This window comes from Dermacentor andersoni, chromosome 3, assembly GCF_023375885.2.
Source record: "Dermacentor andersoni chromosome 3, qqDerAnde1_hic_scaffold, whole genome shotgun sequence".
NCBI lineage: Eukaryota > Metazoa > Arthropoda > Arachnida > Ixodida > Ixodidae > Dermacentor > Dermacentor andersoni.
In genome coordinates this window covers 116,131,008-116,145,611 of record NC_092816.1, presented here as the reverse complement: position 1 = coordinate 116,145,611, position 14,604 = coordinate 116,131,008, and the positions used below count along the sequence as shown (strand labels likewise).

Here is a 14,604-nt window from a genome sequence, read left to right as displayed (position 1 = left end):
AAAAAAAAGAGAGAGAAGAGTCTAAGCTTATGCACCGAAGGCTAAGGCTATGCGCCCTAGTTTCAGAGACAACGGACGTCATTCGTCGACTGCTGACTAGATGACGCCACAGTAACACGTCTCACCAAACACCGTGTGGTCGTCAACAGGTGTAGCATCGACTATTCGCTAGCAGTAGCAGAGTCAAGGAAGTCAATCTAGAGTCAAGGAAGAATGGTGCAAGCGAACAGGATTGAGATATAAAACATAGACGAGAGTCTAGAAAACTAGGTAATCTAGGAACAGCGAATAATAAACAATGACGTGCTTCTACGACAGCGTGTGCAACAACATGCTAGACTAGGGGCGCTATAACGTAAAACTATTCCAAAATGCACGTATACATGCTGTCTAACTCGCGCCTGAACTATATGCTGTAAAATGCACAACCTGATGCATAAACCTGCGGCGCGATAACGTAAAACTATTCCAAACTTTTCTATTCCAATTCTGCTATCAGCCATCCACGATTGGTCAAAAACTTTTTTCGACCACCCCCACTTCACCTGTCTGTCACGCGACGTCACGAAAACCGCGATAGCTCCCCATCTGATATGATGTGTACACACTGATTATGCATGATGTGAAAGAAAAAAGAAAAACAGTTATTTCTGATTCGAACCCTTTTCGCCATTAGCCCTAGGCTATTGGTAAAAAGTTTTCGGGCTGCACCCACTTGACCTGCCTCTCACGCGACGTCACAAAACCGCACAAACTCACCGCGTCAAAGGGACGTGTACGCGATAAAGATGCATTAATATGCCGAACAAAACTGAATTTTCTTCGGAATAGCCGCAGGCTGCCCCGTTCCGAAAGGAATAAAAGATGGCTGCCGCCGATCGCTGAGACGCCGGATACTCGCACCTGCCGGAGAGCATGGGTGTATTTGCGTATAATAAAACTTCTTGCGTGGCCGTGTAACGTTTCCGAGCACTTTCGGCACGTTTACCACCTCATTCTGCCAGCTCTTCTTTGCTGATGGTAAGTTTTAGCGTCATTCTTAAGCTTCCGTTGCATGCCGCCGCGATTTTCGACCAGCCACCACAAAATAAGTAAGGGGAAGCCGACCAATCGCAGACGCCGGCACCACCTCTTCATCCGGTCATCGATGTTCAGTGCACTGGCTCTGCCCCAGCGGATCCCTCTCCACTTGAGTGTTCTCCTTGCCTCTTGTCAGCCAATCAGATAAGACAAGCTGCTCAGTGCACGCAATCTTATTCGTTTTTCAAGCAAACAAAAGTGACCTCCTACGATCGAGTAGAGTGTTTGATTGGTCTGTACAGACAACCCTGTGGGTGACCGCCCGGTGCCTGCGTCGGTGGTTACGCAAATAGACGTCAGCAGATTGGAATAGAAACATATTGGAACAGTTTTACGTTATAGGGCCCTAGCTGCCAAAAGTTATTTCAGTCGCAGTTTTAGGTAAAATAGCCTTTAGTTTTATATTTATTTGCTGTCGTGAAAAATTAGACAGATGTACTGAAAAGGACTTCACTTGTACACTTTCTATACGCTACCTGCAAGGTTGCGGCCCGGCACCTTATGTGCTTGCGCTGGCAGATTCATTTATAATCGCCCATGAACACACTGAAAAGTGGATGGACTAAGAACAAATACGCTATAGGCCATAGATAAAGTGTCAGCATTTTACCCTGAGGAAATGGATTCATGTCGGTGGTATGAGAGTACGTTTTGTCCGCATTTTGACGATACCGTTCGGCTGATTCATCAGAAAACGAAAAGTGCATCTCCGGCATTTGGAGAACTGCTATACATACTCACTGACATTCGTTTTAGCAAGGGACAAAGTAGATGCTTCAAAATTCTCAATGCACCATGAGCGCTTGGTCGGTAAAGGCAAATCGTTGGTCCCTTGATGAGCGCGTAATCCTATTGACATTAAATATAGCGCTACAATTTTTTAGCACATTTTTCTTACTTTCTTGCCATCCACAGCCCAAGACTCTGCAATTCTGTTGACCACGTGGGTGGAGCGCTGCTAGGAATGCTCAAAAAAAGCTTAAAGTAAAGAATAATTGTAACAAATATTTGCGGTATGGTCGGTGGCCCATGTCTCCATCAGCGAACATGCGTTAATACTGCGTCCGCCTGAGTTATCAATGAATTCTTATTTACGCGATAATCCGAAGAAAGAAATGCCGGTGCGACTGGATGTTAATATCACGTTTGCTTTCACCACCTCCCCCCCCCCCCCCCCCCATTCCCGTCGAAAACAAACAAAGAAACAATCAAACAAATAGACTACAACCACGAAAACGTGTGAAAAGAAGAACCGTATGTGCAGTTATAGCACCTGTATGTATTATATTCTGACACCGTAGTTATATGCCGATTACTACTAGAATATATACATGTTGACACAGCGTACGCTCCGGCACAAATGATGCTTTTAAAATACTCGTAACTTGTGGTTTATTTTCTTCGTGTGTGTGGCTTGTCAGATGCAGGGCATTTCTGCCGTGGCGTCAGACGCACAGCTGCGAATTCTGCGCGAAACATGCTTCCATTATTGGAGCGAAAGTGGACGTGTACAGGCTTGGACAAACAGTGGCACCCACGTACGCTATTCCTCCCTCCCATAGTGAGACGTTGAGCGTGTCAGGGAGGTGCGCGTACGTGCGAGTGATGGAGAGCATTTTTGGCGAGAAGCGTCGTCAACGCGGGGATCCTGAGAGCCACGTGTATTCGTGAGAGCGTTCCTGCAAGATAAGGCGTGTTCCTTTTACTTTCGTGGGTCCTAAGGAGGCGCAATCACACTTGTCTGAGAGATGCGGCTGGTGCAGGCAAGCTCTTGAAAACAAGGTGACGAGTTATCAAACTGCTTATGGTGAGGGTGTTTATTTCTTTCCGCGGTTTGAGTGTATACGTTACCATCACGGGGGGAGGGGGGGGGGACATGGCAGGGGGTGTCCTCCACGCCAGGGCTGCATGCACCTCATGCCAAGCGATTCGCACTAACAATATTTGTGCTGAAACACTGACAGCGAATTTATTTTTTCTACCTATATAACCATCCATATAACAAAGTAAAAGGCCAGTGCTCTACTTTTGCATCACATTTGAGAAGGGAACTAGGTTCTTTACTAGTTTAATCAGAAAGCTTCTCCTGCGGCACAAAACTCCGGACGAAGGCACGTTCAGTGCATACATATCAAGTTCGTGCCTCCAGCGGCCAGTCGCGCGGCAATTTTGCCTGTATTCGCGGGCTTAGTTCACGCTCGGGAAACCCTTTTTGTAGCACGCATTGAGTAACAGAGCACTGTATCGGGAGTTTTTCGTGCTGGTCTACAATTTGCTCATAGACACTTTTCGTCTAGTTATACTATTTGAAAAGTTTATGTCCTAGTTAAGACTAATTATGTAATTAGGTGGAATTCAGAAACCTGGGTATCTCCAAGCGACAGCAAACAACATTACATTGAGCCTGTCCAGCTACGTGGCATTTTCATATTTTTATACCTTAATGCATGATAGTTGGGACACCGTGTACAGTGCAACTGACGGTGCTCTGCTCCGGGCCACCGCCCCCTCGCTCCTACATAAGCCAGGACGTGTGTCGAATGAGCTCCGGAGCAACATTTCGGAACATGGTGGACGCGGTTTAAATCATGCATCCAGAACCTCGAAGAGGTGCGACGAAATGCTAACACATTTCTTTCGCATTTACCACAATATCGCCAATGAATTCCTCCTTTTTTTTATACGCCCAAACGTACATACCCCGTCTGTGAAATAGGTGATATCATGCTTGCCCGCGACAGGGAAGCGAGCGCCGGAGGAGGAAGGCGCCTGGAGATGGAGAAGAGAATTGCGCGCCGGAGTACAAAGCGTCGCACCGTCGAGATTATTGTATACTGCGCTTTCCGTACTTGTGCCATTTCCGTTTGTGGTTGCTCGCTGTGCATGTTCGCGGCGTTTCTTCGCTGGATGCGTAGCAATATGAGCTCGGCAAAGCAGCCTCACCTAGGGGAATATCTAGGTGGCGTTGAGCGAAGCTGAGAAGACGAAAGAGGCGGGCATGCGTCGTGGAAGACTAACGTAGGTGTAGGTGCACTGGGTTGACCTCTCCTTGCAGATGCTATGGGTTCTGTGTGCACTATGGACGTACCGGGTGCGTCTTGTGATCGAGACGCCGAGCGCGAGGGAGAGGGAAGGAGCAGCGACGCAAGCGGCGGCAGCCCCAGCGCGAGTCGACCGACCCTGAAGCCGCCGCCAAGCGCCGGGCACGAGCTCAACAAGTCCGGCAAAAGGCGCGGGCTTGGCGTACCCATGAGACTCCCGAGGAACGTGCTAGCCGGCTTGCCACAAAGGGAACATTCTACGCGCAATGCACAAAAAAGGGAATAGCAGCCATACGCTTGCGCGTAATCCGCGTTGACGAAGTGAAATGTCACTGTAACTTTTGCGATAGCAATAATACGGGCGCCCGAGGTGCATTCACGCCGTCATCGCCGCCGCCACCCAAATTCTGCTTTCCCGCTATTGACGGCGCTTGTGAGGAGGGTATCCAGAGACGCGGCAAGCGATTGGCTGCAAAACCGACGAAGCGCAGTCTTTAATCACAGCTCGGTGGCAAAGCAAAGGCACGACCGCTGTGCTCACGCTCATATAACCACACTATACTACAGCCACAATACCATTCCTGCTGACCTGCTTTCTGTATTCAATGGTTTGAGCAGTACGGACAATAAACGACCAGCTAAGCTTGCCTTATATTTCACTGAGAGCTCGTTAACTTCGAAGGCTTTCCGTCAGTCTCGCCGACATTGAGGTGCTACGCCCCACGCCAATGACTGCACTACTCATTAGGCCGGAGTTCTGAGATGCCTGGTGGATGCGAGATTAACGTTTGTTCTGCCAAGCAGCAGTTGCCTCGCATGCTGCATCGCGCCATGTCGAACCTACGCATAGTTGTATTAGCGTCCCAGGGGATGAAGCGCAACGCTAAACATTGGCTATCGCTATCAGTGCGTCCTCTTTCGGGCAGACTCAACCGCCAAGTTCTTGTTTTTGTTTTATTGCGACAGCAACTAACCTCCGTTTGACACATCGGGTGCAACGCTGTGGAAGCTGCGCAAGAACTTCGGCCAGGAAAATGTGTCACTCCGCGCGCTCCGTCAATGCTTCGCTGCCCACCACAACGGCGTTTCTTCGCGGGAGCATGCGTGTGACGCTGCCGCGGCGGGCTTCAAATAAAAAGCCTGAAAAGAAAACCAACGCAAATCAAAATTATCTAGAACAACGCATTAGCCGCCGTATACAACAGTTTGTTTTTTGCCCAATAATCAGCCTGTTTATACATGGCTTGCACCGACGTCACATCCGGTCACAGTGAGATGCCTGTCAGCCATGCTGACAAACCGCTGCCGGGGCACTCCTTGCTTACCGCCGCCTCTGTCAGCTCGCATCGTGTTGGTTCGCGACCACTCGTAGCTTCATTATAGTTTTGTTCGCAGTCGTTGTAGCGATAGCTCCAGGCGAAAGAAGCATCTAAAACGAACTTCTTCCGAATTCCGAAGATCGTCGTAGACAGGTGCGAGCGCTCTAATACGCTCAGCACAAATCGACGCATGTTGTGGCTGGTTCGCATTGCTCGAGCCGATCTGGACCTACAGAACCCCAATTTACGTGTCTGCGGAGCGCACTTCGTGACAGGTAAGAGGCGTGTGCCGTGAAATAAATGTTCGCGAAAACGTGGGAGGCAAGGACTATACTCTGAAGAAGTGAATTTTTTTTTTATTGGCAGGGGCGCCATCCGATTTGTTCGATAGCATGAACCCAGACTGGGCCCCGTCGCTGCACCTCGTCTACAGCATTAGGCAAGCAGATGCGGATCACCACGAGCGCAGCGAGCAATGACGGCAGAGAAAGCGGCGTGCCTAGGCCGAGGCAGCCGAGCCGGAACAGTCATGCGGCGTTGCCGCGGCCGTGCCTGATGTTCCCCCATCACCGCAGCTAACCGAGGAGGTTGACGCCAGTGAAGAAGAAACTGGTGAGTCAGCCTTGTACCATGCCTTCCTAGCCTTAACTAGCTGCCGTCTTACATTCCGGTCCTTCGCCGCCTCCTTCTTTCACACGCACCTAAATGAGGAACATTCTCTTGCAGGTTTTTATGTGCAGACCGACATGGCCATGAGCGACATCAGGACGTTGGAAGAAGAATGGATCAGACTAAATCACTGCTTGTACACTGCACGTTTAGAAAACGAGTACCTTGCAATGTCAGAGGAATCATTCAGAACGTCGGAGCCTAAGGTAGCTTACTACACAGGGATGGCAAGTTTCACAATTCTGCTCGCGGTTTTCAAACTGCGGGAACCATTTGTAGCCCATGGTGTCAACAACAGCTTGGCAAAATTTGAGGAGTTCTTCCTTTTCCTGATGAAGATCAAGTTAAATCTTCAAAATTCTGACCTCGCCTTCAGATTCAATGTGTCCAAATGAACTGTGTCCCGGATTTTCGACAAGTGGCTTCATGTTGCATACTGCCGTTTGAAGTCCCAGATTACGTGGCCTGAACGAAGTGCTCTCCAGAGTACCATGCCGCAAGCTTTCTGCGATTCATTTGGCAGCGATGTGGCAGTCATCATTGGCTGCTTTGAGGTTAAGATCGAAAGGCCGTCATCATATTTGCCAAGGAGTGAAACTTGGTCGACATACAAGGGAAGCAACAGTGCAAAGTATTTTATAGGAATTGCGCCGCAGGGTGTTGTCACGTTTATCTCCGAAGGCTGGGGTGGTCGTGTAAGAGACAAGCACATCACGGAGCACTGCGGCCTAATGGACAACTTGCTTCCTGGCAACGTTGTCCTTGCTGATCGAGGTTGTCACATTGCTGACAGCGTGGGTTTCTACTGTGCTCGCCTAGATCTGCCAGCATACACTAAAGGCAAAGAGAGCTATCGGCAGCAGAAGTAGAAAGTACGAGGAGGCTCGAAAATGTGAGGATTCACGTGGAGAGGGTAATTGGACTTATTAGAAACAAATTTTTCCTGCTTAAGTGTGTTGAACCAATTGACTATGTGACGTGCCGACAAGGTGATAACGTCACTCCACTGGACAAAATAGTGACTGCCTGCTACGCGCTGTCAAATTTGTGCCCTTCCGTTGTCGCGGCGTTGAAGGAGTCGAGCACAGAGCACACACCTGTAGGTGTTGACGAGTGCCCATCATAGCTTGTGATTTATGCACAAGATCAGGAATGGGGTGATGGACAAAAGTTAGCGGGGTGCAGATTCGTCGAAAATAATTCATTTCTGCCTCCTCTCTCTAGCCATTCAATTGGCATTTGTTCAGGGGACGGAGCGTGCGTGTCCCCTCATGCTTGATTTCTGGTGGTGTATATGGTTGTTCCGTGTCCTTTATCCATATTTGTTTTTCGTCAGCCGCAAATCAGATACTTCCGGATTAAGTTCAACAGTTGCCACGGCTGACAGATGTTTTCCTTGCGTGTTATCTTTATTTTGTATTTGTATTAAACCGCTTCATCCTCAAACACTGCCATGTGTAGTTCATGCGTGAAAACTTCGAATTCAACAAATTGCACTCGGACAGATAGGCACGCAAGCTTGTGCAAGACTTCACACTTTATTGTACAGACTTGGGGTCAACTGAAAAATTGGGTGGCACCAGTTGACATTGGCATGGTTGCAACCCTCTGGCATGCTACATTTAACTTTTGAACAGTATTTACAAGCTTTAAAAGTTAGTAACAACCTTTTTGAAGTTGAGAGCAAACATCATTGCTCGTCTGTTACATACTTGCACTGTTTCACACTACATGCAGTTGCAGAATCAATGGATAGCTCTTTGATGGCAGGAAGTGAAAGGCTGCCAACCCACATATTTGCTTGTTTAAGCTGCAAGTTCATAAAGTTTGCAGAATGAAGTTTTGATCTACCAGTATGGTTAGCCTTGCAAAAATCTGCCATCAGTAGCTGCAGCGTAGCAACATACAAAACACTTGGAAGTCTCCATGACTACAACTATTGATGCAAAGAATTCAAACTTAAACACACTTCTCTTTCTCCTCCTCTGCATTGTGGGCAGTACCACTGCTTTGTTTTAGGCGCTCGTGTCAGTCCAACACAAGAAAAATGGAACCATGTGTACGTGCAGGCGTCATTGTCACAGGCGACCATTTTTGCCTGTCTCGGGTCCATTACAAAAACAATATGACTTTTGGCATAATGCAGTTTTGCCAACACTGTTGTTCTGCCTGCTGAAATACTTGGCGTAAAGCTCGGGGAGCACTGCACTCACAAAAAACATTCTCGAAATTGAGAAGATGTTTGCAGAGAAGTCTTAATCCCACTTTATGCGTTCTATGTGACGACGGCTTGGTGCCCAAACCACAAAGTCACAGTACTTCAATTGGCACACAGCCATCTGTGTCAGCCCCTGGTAATAATAGGCAAGGCTTCTCTGAAGCCGTGTGGTCCCATCAACTTCCATTAGGCAAGTGTTTTCATCACTGAATGCAGTTGCATTCCTAAACACGTATGGGCATTTGACTTCTGCCTCACCTTTCCCGCAACAAATGTATGAAACCAGAGCGTCCGGTGTAGCCCCAGCAAAACGGTAACTGGTGCTGAGGTGGAGGCCTGACTTATACAATTCGAAATCGTCATGTTAGTGGTTTCACTTTATGCATAAGCATCTAAGGCGTCCTTCTCATGGTTCATACCCCACATGATAGCTGGCGTTCTCAGACTCCAAGAGAACCATGACATAAAGGTAGCCTCAGAGAAATTAAATCACGTTATAAGAAGCATCGCATCACTCATCGGTAGAGTAGTGCGCAGCAAAGATGGTTTCTCAGAGGACGAAACCTTAAGACTGGGACAAGCCCTCGTCATCAGCCGTGTCACGTACGCACTCTCGTATCAAGTCAAGCGCAAAAGCGAGAGAGAGCGCATGGACACTCTTATAAGAACGGCGTACAAAACGGCCTTACAGCTACCATCAAGCACAAGCACAAAGAAATTACTAGCGCTAGGCGTATACAACATCTTTGAGGACCTAGCAAGTGCCACGCTCATAGCGCAGAGGGAGCGCCTCAACAAGACTCAACAGGGAAGACACCTTCTTCAACGGCTAGGGTACCCGCTGACACCTCAGTACTGCAGAGAAGAAACATAACTCTTGCCTAACCACATTAGAGAGAACATTGTAGTAGACCCTATCCGCAAGAACATGCACCCCATCCACAATCAAGAGAGAAGAGCAGCGCGTGCCCGCACGTTGCACAAACGCTGTTTCAGAGACCCAGGTACGTACTTCACGGACGCTAGCCCGTATCCCTGGTCGCCACGCTGCGGGCCCAAATGCACACTCGCCGTTGTCAATCAGGGGAACCTGGTAGCCTCTGCCTCCATCCGCGCCACATGCAGCGCAGCAGCAGAAGCAGCAGCGATCGCTCTCGCACTTCGCGACACCGAGAGCAAGGGAAGGTCCGCCCGCGTCCTTACGGACTCGCAAGCGGCGTGTCGTTTATACATGAATGGAACACTCCCTACACAAGCCATTCGAATCCTGGGTCGCACACTAGAATGGACCCACGCTATCGTCTGGTGCCCCGGGCACGAAGGCCTGCGGGGCAACTAAGAGGCGGACTGCGCAGCTCGAGGTCTCACTAGCCGAGCGGCAGACCACACCGTTCTTCAGCCCCCGACAGGCCGACAAGCGACCCACGAGTTATTAACGACAAGTCAACAAATACTACAGGACCAACGTCTCGGAAGAACACAATACGCTCCCCCACACAAAGCTCTCAATAAACTCCAGGCAAGGGACGGGCGCGGCCTGCAAACTAACACATACCCACACTTGTCTCGTCCACACGCAATCTCCCCAAACAGTTATACGTCCCGGACATATCCCTGGTGTAGCAACCACATAGCGACACTCACGCACATAACACACGAATGCCCCGACAGTCGGGGTGACGCAATTTCGCCACGAGTCACAACACACACACTCACTACGTGGTCTTGGGAGGCGAGACTCTACGAACTAGTCCTGGGAAGCCAACTGGCGACCCTCGACCAGGCCCGGCGAGCCGCGATCGCCAGTGGAGCCCTGTCAGAGGGAACCACCCAGGAATAAACCACGCAACGGTTTCTGCAATAATAAAGTTCCTCCACCTCCTCCTCCTCCTCATCGCAGCATGGACCTCTGGGTAGCGAATCTCTTTGATTAATGAAACACTAGGATTTGCTACCTTAGTGCGACACACTTTCTTCATAGCAGAAGCAGTTATTCGACCTGCTCTGTAAAGAAACCCGCGCAGTGAGGGGCTTTGCTGCTTTGTTAATTACTCTACTTCTTTTATGGTGTCCTCCGAAACACTGAAGGTAGACATGAAATCGGTTGCTTTGTTCACGAGAACCTCATAGCTATCGCCAAGTTGCATCATCCCTCAAGATATTTCTCAGGTGTGCTGCTGGCTTTTGAATTGGCTCTTGAAAAGCATCACATCTATCCTTATGCACAGAGAATAGTGCTGGTACTATGCCATGTTTTGCAATGTCGTCATAAAGTTCTTTCAGCTCCGGTGGTGAAGGACTTGGAATTTCCAGCGTCTTCTTCTTTTGCTGTCCTTCAGCACGTGTGCCGTCGATTGGATGTTTCCGGCCTCCCGATGAAGTGAAGTCGATGTCCCTGAGTCGTTTAAATTGCACTTTTTCAACATAGGAAGGCAGCCAGATGTTGTTTTTCTGAGTGCACGAAACAGAGTTCCTGATGCGCACGTCAGTTTCCACAGCAAAGAGGCAAGTTACAACGTGGAGCGTGTCGCGCTTGTACCTGCCATGCAGGTGCAATGGGCAGCAAGCACACTGCCATCTGCCTTGCACAATATGCAGGCTTTAAGTGGGTGGTCGCTGAGCCTTTGGGAATGGTTGACTTGCGAAAACAGATGATCAGGTTGTACACAAACGTGTGCTTTTTACAAAACGGGCGTATGCACACCAGATAACCTGGCCACGAACAGAAAATGTTTTCATTGTTCAAGCATTGTAAAAGAATAGGCATTGTTTATCTTCATTACTGTATTTTTACAGTCGAAATCAGACTAATCGGGGCTCAATTTGAACCTCGTAGCGTTTGCTGACTTGCTCGGTAAATTTGGTACGCGGACGTCTTTGAAGTTTGCCCGTCAACTAAAAGCGGTAAAAGACGCACGGTTTATTTTTCACTCCACGTAAATCACAACAATGGCAAGCTATTTTTCAAGAAACGTGCCAGAAAAGGTTCTTGAGCTCACCTCTCCGAGGAGAAGCACCTTATCGTCTCGTAGAGGCGTTGCAGACAGGCTTCTCACACACCCGCTGGTGAAATGGTTGTGTGCTTCCATTGGTTTGAAGGCTTTCATTTCTTCCAACGTCACAAACCGGGAGGAGTAGACTACATAGTTTACGATATCCCCGTGGGTCACTTCAGGGAACAGATTTACGTCCATTGTCGTGTCGACGCCCGGTCGCAGCGTGTATGGGTCCATGCCATCGCACATTCGCACCTTTTCTTCATAGCGTACGCGCGCCGATCCCACAAGTTCAGTGTAATACGTTCAGTCACTCCTCTGGGGAGGAGGCATCGTACCCGAAAGGATAATAAAATAATCCACAGCGTATCGGGAGTGGTCAGGCATCACAAGCAAGGCACTTGACGAAACGGAACGCACGGACGGACAACGGTGGAACCAGCGAAATGAAGAATGGTTCGCCAGCATGGACGCCAGCGCTTGATTGGGGCGGAAGTGACGTCACGTGCAAGCCATGTATAAAGAAGATGTTCGCGCAACTGCGGTCGCAAAGCACCGAACTTTTTCCATGTGCGAACGCAGCCACTGCAAGAAGTATCTCTCGCCTCCACAGCGTTACACGTGATGTCTGAAACGGAGTATATATGGGCACTTCAGACACATTTCTGCCTCCGTCGTCGCCATCGCCACGAGGTTTCGTATGAGTGAAAGCGAGTGGGGATGAGCCAGCGAACGCGGCCAGGATCAACACCCTCTAGAAGACTTAAGGCCTTCAAGCTGTACCCTCTCCCCTTGAGCTACGCCACGCAAAAGAGGCCCACATAGAAGTTCCGTGCAGCGTGCTACGAAGCTACGAGCGGCGCACCTGTGTAGAAATTGAGACGCGGAAGACCGAGCGGGCGATGACGGCGATAACAATTCGATTAGTTCAGGGAACCCTGCCGCTCCTTGGATAGGTTCGTGGTTAGAAAAGTCCTGGCATGCCGCGACATGCTTCCCAGCGCACTTTTTTTCTGGGCGTGAACCGTGCATGTAGTCTCTGCGCTTGTGCTGCGATGCGGATGTGTCCGGCAAGCCTTCATTGCCGCGGAATGTGGATTAAGTTCATGCCAGGATATGCCTAATAAGTGCTGCGTGCCCAATTACTGGAGCAATTACAAATCGGGGCCGAAAAGTCATGTATTCATGTTTCCGCAAGATCAATGACAGAATATTGGGTGCCAATGCTAAGGCAAAGAAGAGAAAAGCTGGAATTCTGCTGAATAAGGCAGCTGCTCCTTTGTAAATAGTTGTACTAACACTTTGTATCTCCATTGCTAAACTCATTTGAGGTGTTTTAAATATGTGCACTGCGGTACTGTATGTAATAATGCCTCGAAAGCTAAATTATCCGTTTAGAGCCCAATCTAGACTGGAATAAATACATGTGTCCAGAATGGGAAGGAGGGCACACCAGTGAAGTTGTCATGAGATATGTATTATGATGCAGTGCTAACATTTTGTTGAAGACCTTTTATGGTCGCATGAACGGCAAACTGTTTGACGCCGACGATAAATCAAGGCAAAGAAGCTACTCTGAAGAGGGCAGCACTGTGACTTTTCAATATGAGCGAGGCTCCCTGTCATCATTTACCCGAAATTCGTTTTCAATCCTAAGGTTGAACCATTTCATTTCTTATGGACGGGCTGTTTAATAATGCAGCGCGTAAATAGTCTTGCATAAATAAAATAATCTTGGAACACACTCTGTTCTCTGCGGGCCATCTGCTCAACTATGCGTAAAAAAAAACAATAACTGCGCTCTGGTTAACGTTGCCCATAAGTGCGCGATCCCTTCATTAAACCCGTATCCCCGAGCATGCTGCCGGCCTCTTCTCCGTGAACTTGAAAAAGGGGGTACCAGCGAAACACAAAAGAAGCGCACACAAGAAAAAGGCGTTAGAAACGGACGGACGCTGGTGATGCACCAACTGGCCCAAGAGCTTGCGCTGATGCACCCCTTCTCCGTGACGTCACTCGCCGAGCGCTCAGGCATTCTCTTGTCTAGGTGGTGTTGCCAGGATGCGTGTGTGCCGTCTCCGGTGGCGTGCGAGGCAGGGGGGTCAGGCGAGGGAGGAGGGGCGTTATTCTCCGGCGGCCACTAGGGTGTTTTGATGTCCTCCTCGTCCTGCCGCTCCGTAAGGGCCCGTACATGGTCGCTCCGCCCGTCCGTTCCGCCCTCGCCCGGCCGCGTGCGGAAGCCCGAAAGGCGGACGGTGTCGCAAAATTCGATGCACGCTCAATCCGCACGAGCGGAACGCACGCGTACTCCTATTGGGTGACGCGGCCTGTTGACAGCTGGCAACCGTTCGGCGGAGCAAAGGTGTTCAAGGTTGGCAACGACCTTTGACAGCAGACGACACTGGCATATTTTTGCAGATCTGATTTCAAGTTTCCGCGTTCCGGTGAAAATGCGACTCTAGGCTGCCACATTCTGTTCTGCAGCCGTATGTGTTGCATTGGCACCGTCATCCTTCGAAACATTGCACAGTCGTCTTATCTGCGCCACCTTTTACAGATGTATTGCAATCGCATCACGTCGCAGCACGCGATGTTAGAATCGCACCGCTGGCACGAGTTGTTGGGGTCTCGGTGCTGACGCCCGTTATTGCCAATGGGTCGCAAGCCCCAAGGGTAGCGTTGGCCTGGCGGCCTGGGGCACTGGAAGCATCTGAAGGTCCCGGCAAAGCATGAGAAGACTGGTAACAGAACAACTTGTTTATTCTAACATAGCAAAAGAGCGGCCGGTCAGGTCGACCGAAGTGGAGAGACGGGAGAGCACGTAACTCAACAGTACAAATCGGAGCCTCTCTCCTGGCGTCCGGGGGCAGCTGCTCTTATACTCTCGGCGTCGCGGTCCAAAAGGGAAGGTCACGGGATGAAGGTCACGGGACGGCGGAGCATGAGCCCACGACGGCGCGCACGGTCGAGCCGAGAGACCTGCTGAACCGAGTGCAGTGACGCATCGCCAACCCGCTCACACGACGGCGCGAACGGTTGAGCCGAGAGACCTCCAGGCTCCTCATTCGGGGAACTCCGCTCCCCGGCTGCCGCGCTTTGACAAGCGAGGGCACACACACACACACGCACACACGAAGACACGTGGCACTGAAACACGCCTGGACACGCTTGGTGGGGAAGCGTTGCGGCGGCGTCGCACGGGCCGAAATGTCCGCCGCTTTGAACGAAGCCCCGGCGTCCGTTGCATCCGCGCCGGCATTACCGCGCGTTGTAGGCGAAAC

The 14,604-nt window shown here is 49.9% G+C and overlaps 1 pseudogene; it reads left to right on the top strand.

Annotated features, from left to right (window-relative positions):
- The first annotated feature begins 5,549 nt into the window (after positions 1-5,549).
- Positions 5,550-7,534, top strand: LOC126537809 (uncharacterized; annotated as a pseudogene).
- The last annotated feature ends 7,070 nt before the right edge of the window (positions 7,535-14,604 follow it).